The sequence below is a fragment of the Giraffa tippelskirchi genome, chromosome 4 (assembly GCF_054371585.1).
Source record: "Giraffa tippelskirchi isolate mGirTip1 chromosome 4, T2T-mGirTip1v1.2.pri, whole genome shotgun sequence".
NCBI lineage: Eukaryota > Metazoa > Chordata > Mammalia > Artiodactyla > Giraffidae > Giraffa > Giraffa tippelskirchi.
This window is the reverse complement of record NC_137278.1, coordinates 211,423,701-211,431,687: the sequence shown is the minus strand read 5'-3', so window position 1 is coordinate 211,431,687 and position 7,987 is coordinate 211,423,701.

The following is a 7,987-nucleotide window of genomic DNA, read 5'->3' as shown; positions in this document are numbered from 1 at the left end:
TAACATTAAAGTCTGACCTTTTTGGATGTAGCTGAGCTCCCCGCCGTCCTTTTCCAGGACTGTGTAGTATTTCATTGCATGGACATCTCATCCTTTACAGAGCCATCCCCTTGTCACGAGTGACATTTCTGTAGCCATATCTGCGCATGGACCTTTTAAAATTAACATTTTGTTTTAAAACAGTTTTAGACTTATAGGAAAAACTGTGAGAGCACAAAGTTCCCCTGTACCCCTAGTTTCCCCTGTTATTAACGTGTTGCACTAATATAGTACATTTGTTACAGTTAATGAACAGTATTTATACACTGTGGTTAACTGAAGAAGCCTGTGTGTTACTTTTGTTACCAAACCAAACTTGGGTTCCCACCATAGCAAAGCCCATCCAGTGACACCACACGGTGGTGAAGGCTAAGTACAGCATTTATTGCTGGGCCAAGGAAGGAGAAGGGGCAGCTCATGCTCAAAAGACCCAGATTCCCCTTGGCTTTCAGGGAAGGGCTTTTAAAGACCACGTGAAGGAGAGGGTCGCAGGGTGTGATCAGCTCATGGACAGTCCTCTGGTTGGATGGTGAGGAGGTAGCCGGTGATGTCTCAGGAATCTTGGGGCATCAGCCTGCTGGTTCTTCCAGGTCTGTGGTCTATGTGCTGGTGGGCAGCCTGCAGTTAACGTCTCCACCTGGAGGGGTTTTCAGTATCTGCAAAACTATCAGCACAACAGCACAAGGACACGACTCATGATATTATCTAGAGGTTTTGTCTGTGTGTGCTAAGTCACTTCAGTCGTGTCTGACTCTTTGCAGCCCCATGGACTGTAGCCCACCAGGCTCCTCTGTCCGTGGGATTCTCCAGACGAGAATACTGGAGGCACATGGAGACCCATGGTGACCAAGGCATGAGGTAGGTACCATCCTGGTCAATAGGCCGGTTCCCTTGGTAGCTCCCTCAGGGCCCTCTGGGCACAGGACACACTGTTCCAGGGGTAGGGAGGAGGCAGGCTGAGGTCTCCGTTGCCATGGTGACACAGGGATGTCCCGGGTGCTCAGGTCCCAGTGACAGGGACAGCGCAGGCATTTTGAGGCCCCCCTCAGCCACGTGTGGTCCAGGCATGTAACACATATTGCATCACTCCATCTAATCCTCCCGGCTGCCTTGCAAGGCAGTTAAGACTCTTCCCGAATTTCAGGTACAGAAACTGTGGCTTGGAGTCTGAGGCGGTGGAACCAGGATTCCAGGGCAGGAGTGCTGCTGCCAGTAGAGCCTGTGTGTCCACACGGTGGGTGTGACCCCTTCTCCCTCAGGGTGGAGAGCGTGCATTTTGATCCAGGGATGTTCTACAGGAAAGGGACCCTCCTCTCACCAGGAAGCTGCGGGGGACTGTCCTCGGGTTTGGAGAGGGAACGCACAGACCATGTCCCACCCTGGTGATGCAGCCAGAGATCTGATGTTGCTGCTGGCAGAGCAGCCTCCTCTGTGAGCCCAGGTGGGCGCTCTCATCGGCCACATGGTTGGGAGGCTCATGGGCCCCCAGGTTCAGTACAAACCCGACTGCATTTTTTCATTTTAAAAGTTGCCTCTTGTCATGTAGAGTCAGCATCAGAGTACACTGGAGACAAGGCAGACACAGCCCCTGAGCTCATGAACTTACAGCCCAAGGAGAATCAGTCACCTTCCCCAGGAAATCAGCAGCTCTTTGTGTCCCCTATTCCCGCCGAGGGCCCACGTCCTCCGTTCTTCCAAGCCTGGTGCCAGAGCCCTCCAGCATCCACTCACCTGGGCTCTGATGGGTCTCTGCACGTCTCCCCCCTCCCCGCTTCCCCATGCTGCCCCCTGGTCCGAGTCACCACCTCCTCTCCCGGACTTCTTAACCCCTTGTCCCGGCAGGCAAATCACTCCAGCACCCTGGAGAGCTCCGCGGCAGGGGCAGGAGGCGGGGCACCAGGCAGAGGCAGCAGCATGGCCTCTCTGGTCCCCACACCTTGGGTGGGAGCCTCTGGATGTGAGGTCTAGAGAAAATTGGGAGATCCAGAGTATTCCAAACCACAAGGCCCTTGGGTGGCTGGAGGCTGACAGTGAGGAGGCACCAGGGAGGGGGCAAGGGAGGAGGGAAGAAAGCAGGGAGGGGTGGAGGGAGGAAGGGAGGATTGCGTGTGTGTGTGTGTGTATGCATGCATGCATGCATGCATGTATGTAGGCATGTATGTATGCATGGGTAGATGGGTGGGTGGGTGGGTGGATGGATGGATGGGTGGATGAACAGGTGGATGGATGGATGGATGGATGGATGGAAGGATGGATGGATGGGTGGATGAGCTAAGAATAAAATTGGGGGAAATGAATGAAGGCCAGCTGCACTGCCCACCTTTCCCATACTGACCTTCCATACCTTGGTATGCTTTGTTATGATCCAAGTTAAATGGGTTTCAATCAATCTCTCCTACTCTTTTGAACTTGGAAACAATTGATAAAAACCTCTCAGTAAATAGATTCTTTTTTGTGGCTTTTCCTGGAACTTTTGATTCTGTGAGTGGGCAGAGGTCTTGGGCACAGGGGCACTGGGGCTGCCTGCCTTCTGGATCCTGCGGGTGAGGACCCACGCACACTTTGCTGTCTTCACTGCCTGCAAAGCATTTTGCATTGGGGCCCCTCTCCTAGTGCTGCTGGGTGACGCTGAAGACCTGAGGGTGTATCTCACTTGGGAAGAAGCAGCTTGTCCAGGCCATGGGCACAGTGGGGGCGGCTGGAGCCTCAGGCTTCATTGAGACCCAGGTGATGAAGGGCTGGCGTCCCAGGGATGGGGCAGGGACACCGGCCAGCCGTGAGCCAGCTCACCAGCCAGCCACCTCCTCCTCAGCTTGGGCTCATTTACTAAAGAACTACCCACAATGCAAATGGGAGCTTTAAGTTGGAGCCAAAGCAGGTTCCTGGGTTTGGACGCAGGCCAGACCGCCCTAAGCAGCAGCTGGGAACAAAGGGCTGGGTGTGAGGAGCCACCACAGCCGCCCCTGCAGGGACGCGGTGGGAGCCGTGTGCTGGATGGCAGGGAAAATTAGTTGTTTACGGTCATTTAGGCTGGGAATGATTCTTTAAAAAATCTGCCCTTGTTTTGTTTGTCTGTGAATGCATATTGGTGAGACGGTGGACAACTTCCTCCAGGTGCCCCAAATGAATCCTTTTATTGGAAAGGGCTCGCGGGAGATGGAGATGATTAATGGTTGGCAAACACAAACTTCGAAGGGTGAGGACGGGGACCTGCTTAGCATGGAGCTAACAGGACAGAGAAATAAATTAATGTCCTCAATTACAAAGGGGCTTGTGATATAGAAAACTTGTCAACAGACCTCCCTGGAGGAGGAGGAGGACGGAGCTTTACAAAGTCATCCATCACTCCAAGGGCATCCTGGACACGGGGAAGGGCCGTGGGTGACCTCGGCCTTGGAGCTGAGGCTGCGGAGGGTGTGGGGACACGCCCGGCCAAGTGGAAAGGGCAGCAGGTTGCCCCCTCCAACGGTCAGAGCTGCTCTCGACCCCCTTGCAGGGCATCGTGGCCGAGAACCTTGGAGGGAGGGGCCTCCCCGGAGGGGCCTGGCCCTCACCCCTGCCCTGCTGGTTCTCCACTGGGGTTTGGACAGGAGGCCAGTCACAGCCAGAGGGAGGGCGGCCGTCTGGAAACCAGATCTGCCCCGCTCTGCTCCTGTGGTGTAGCTGCCCCAGGACCTCCTAGAGGACCCCGCACTTCCCTTGGGGCTGCAAGAACCACAGTTGGTGGAGGGTTCGAGCTCTATTATCCTGCGCCTCCCCCCACCCACTCCAATTCCACTGGAATCAGAGATTGGATTTCTTAATGACAGAAGAATTAAGTAATAGGCCTGAGCAGGGCTGCGGGCAGCCGTGTGAAGCCATGTGCAAAATTGATATTTCAACAAGCCTGATAACGTATTAGGGCACTGGCCGACCCGTGTCGCAGCGTCCCGCGATAAATCTCCCGTCAAACGCCCACGGGTGCCCGTCAGCCACACTCACACGTGTGCCGGCCTTTTGAGAAGGCCGTCTGTCTGTCCCCGATGTGTTCTGGGAGCTAGACATCTATGTGCAGGGTGTTCAGTTGCCCCGAGGGCCCCGCTGCCCCACCGGGCCACACAGACCGCGGTGGTGTCGCTGGACATGGCTTCTTGTGGGGGCCCTGCTGATGAACTGGGGGGGCCGCCCTGGGCTCCGGACACAAGGTCATCGGCAGCCTGTCTCCCTCTTTGATTTGCAGCCTCGAGTGAAGTGCGGGGCCCAAGACAAGATGCTCGGCGACAATTTTATGAAGATCAATGTTATTAGGGACTGAATTCTTGTCCGAAATAATTTGTATAAAATATAGTCACATTAGATGAGAATCTGTGCTGAATTATCAGCTAATGGGGGTGTTGAGTTAGAGGCGCCCCTGGCCTCGTTTCACGGGATAATTGAGGATGACGTCTTCTGCCTGGGTCTGTGAGGCTCCGAGCGCAGGGGATCTCGGACTCTGTCTGGGGCGTCCAGAAGGCAAGGTGCTCCACTCTGCCCCCCACGAGTGCTCAGAACCCGACCAAGGTCATGAGCACCCCACCTCTGTGGACCCTCCCCTCGCCAGAAAGTGCCTAGGGCTCCTGCTTCCAGAGGCTGCCAAGACCCCCAGCATGACCCGGCCCCTCGCTGGAGCTTCCCGCCGGCTAAATCACGGTGACACGTGTCCCTTTAGTCCTGAGCTGCTCCCCTCTCCATGGCAGACACCTCCTGAGAAGTGAGCCCCCTCGGGAGGTGCCCCCCGGTAGCACTCCCACCGGTTCTGCAAGAGGGGGAGCAGACGGCCGAGGATGGTGAGCTTGCTGTGGCCCCTCCTGCCTTCCTGGGGGGCTCAGGCTCCTGATCCCTGGGGTCCTCCTGGGCCACAGGTTCCCCGGGGGCAGTGAGCGGGCAGGGTCAGTGAGGGTGGTGTCCACCTGAGCGTTCCCTGAGACCCTGACCCCAATGCTGAGCCCACCTCCTTTCTGGCATCCAGCGAAGGGGGTCCCTGGGGTCCACCCAGCCAGCGGGGCGGGGTGCCTGGCAGTCCTGGGGGCCAGGCCGTGCCTTGGCTCTGGGGCTCCCCTGCCGGGCCCGTGTCCCCTTTGCAGGCAGACTCCTCCTGGATGCTGGGGTCCTGCTCTGGGCCTGGCCCCCTGCTCACAGCTGCTGAACCAGCCCCGGAATCTGAGGCTGGGGACCGGGGGGGCTGGGGGCAGAGGACGCCCCCCCTGCCGTCTGGGCACCCCCTGACCCCGGGCTCCTGGCTTGTGGCTGGGCTCACCCTGGGACAGCTGAGCTGAGCTTGCTAGGGGTTAAAGCTTCAGGAAGAGCAGCCCCCCCCCACAAGTGCCTCCCACTCCTGGGAGCTCAGCCATCATCCTGTCAAGGCCGAGGGCTGCACACAGGTCCAGGGCGCAGGGGCCAGGCCCTGTAGGTGCAGCTCAGGCCATTGGCCGACTGACTCGAGGCTTGTGGGCAGCGGGTGGCCCTCTCCCGGTAGAGGCCTTGAGGGCTCCCCCAACGGGACCCAGGGAGAGAAACCAGCCAGGTGCTGGGACGTGAGGTCACGGAGATGCAAAACCACCTGAAGCTGGGGGCAGAGCTGTCCGGGGGAGGTGGGGGTGCAGACACAACCCCCTCCCCTGGAGCCCACAGCGGGGGCCGAGGGGCTCGGTGCCTGCTCCCCGGTCAGCACCTGTCAAGACCCCCCACCCCCACCCTGACAGGAGGGCCCAGCCAGGGGCACCTGAGGCTGGAGGGCCCTGTGTCTGCATCCCAGACCCTTGACCTGGCAGAAGTCACACTGAAAGCAGTCAGTGGAGGAGAAACAAGACTGCAAATAAAACTTTATTGACAAAGAGCCCTGGGAGAGGCATGGGGCCCCGCATGAGACGTGAACTGTGAGCAGCACTGGCCAGGGGGCGTGGGCGGCCGAGTCGCACGCAGCCCTGTCTGCTGTCTGCTATTTGGCCTCGTGCATACATGACTTTGATGCATCTCTTATGATGATACAGGATGCAGGACATAATGTTCGCACTCCAGCCCCAAGGCACCTGGTTTGCGGGCACTGAGTCCACTCACGGTGCTGTGACCCTCTCCACCATCGTCTCCAGAGCTCCTTCCCTGAGTCACACAGAACCTTGGATCAATTTTAAAGGAGAAATGACAGTTGCCATGAAAGAAAAGAGTAGCCATTGGCCCCTGAAGCCAGCGGGTGTTGGCGTTCACAGGAGACGCAGGGGCCCCCGTGGACCGAAGGAGTCCACCTGGCCCGCTTCACACTCAGCCACGCGGCTTCAGCTGGGGGACCTCACACCAGCATTTGGCTACAAGTGGGCTTGTGACCCAAGGCGGCTGGTGAGGACCAGGCCGGGGTCCCCGCAGGTGGCCTCCTCGCTCCCTACATGGCTTGACCTTAGGGGAAGCCCACCTGTCTGGGCTTGGCAACTGAGTCTCAGGCTGGCCTGGCCTGTGTGGGGGCTCTTCTGTAGGACAGTCAGTGTGCGGACAGCAGACCTCAGGGGCCATGGGTGAGCTTCCTGGGGCTGCCAGTAAATTACTGTGGGCTGTAAAGGAAATCAACCCCAAATATTCATTGGAAGGACTGATGCTGAAGCTGAAACTCCAATACTTTGACCACCTGATGCAAAGAACAGACTCATTTGAAAAGATCCTGATGCTGGGAAAGATTAAATGTGGGAGGAGAAGGGGATGACAGAGGATGAGATGGTTGGATGGCATCACTGACTCAATGGACATGAGTTTGAGTAAACTCCGGGAGTTGGTGATGGACAGGGAGGCCTGGCGTGCTGCAGTCCATGGGGTCACAAAGAGTTAGACACAACTGAGCAACTGAACTGAACTGAACTGGGGGCTTAGGATGGCAGACACTCATCCTCTCACTGCCAGGATCCCGGAAGCCTGAAGCTGAGGGCAGAGGGGAAGGCGCTCCCGGTGGCCCTGGGCTCCGAGGCCGTGTCATCCGTCTCTGCCCTGCCTCCTCTGGGCCACCCCCTCTGAGCCCGAGTCTCCCCTCCGTCCCCAGCCCGGCCCCCCGCGGCCTCCATCCACAGCTCCATCCGGGCAGTAGCTGGAGGAGATGACCACTGAGCCCGAGTGAGCCTGAGTAAGCCCGAGACCCTGCCCCTGGCCCATGGTCCACAGCAGCCTCTCCTTCGCTGGGACCTGCCTGCCCCTTCTGGGAGGAGGCTGGACTCGGAGAACATCCAGGAGGCAGCAGTCCCTCGGTGCCCAGGGGCCAGGCAGCTGGAAGCAGAGACGGGCGTTTCTGGGGGCAGAAGAAGCTCACAGCTCAGAAGGTCTGGTGGTACCAGGCTCTGAAGCGGCCTGCAGCCACCCCCTCTGGTGACCTTTCTGGCCTTCTGGCCTCCACTGCCGTCTCCCCTGATTAATGAAGCCATAGATCACCCTGCTCCCCGGCTTAGGCAACTCATTCTGCCACATAATGGAATGTGAGCACTGTCTAATCTCCAAATTAAAACTCAGACGGATGGCTCTGCTCCTGACTTCGCGGGTGGGTGGGGCTGTGCTGACCTGCCGGGGGCTCGGCCCAGGAGCTCAGCCTGGGGTCGGCCTCGTGGAGCCTGTGACCCTTCCTTCCTCCAGGCTTCGACCACAGTTTCCAGATCTGTGAGAGCCGGACGCCGGGGGCAGAAGGCGGAGGCCGCCATGAGCCACAGACCCACCGCCTGTGTCCCTGGCCTGGTCCCCCTTCCAGGCTCCAGGCTGTACTGGGCACTGCACTTGGGAATCAGTCCTCCTGGGGTTGGGGTCAGGGCCCAGCTGCCAACTCCTGCGTACCCTGTACCCCAACGGCCTCCCCCGCGACCTTGACCCTCCCTGAGAGAGGAGGGGTCAGGGGGCTGGCAGCACGTGCTCAGCTTCACCCGGACAGCAGGTGGCACGTGGGCAGAGCCCTCGGGCGGCGAGGCCA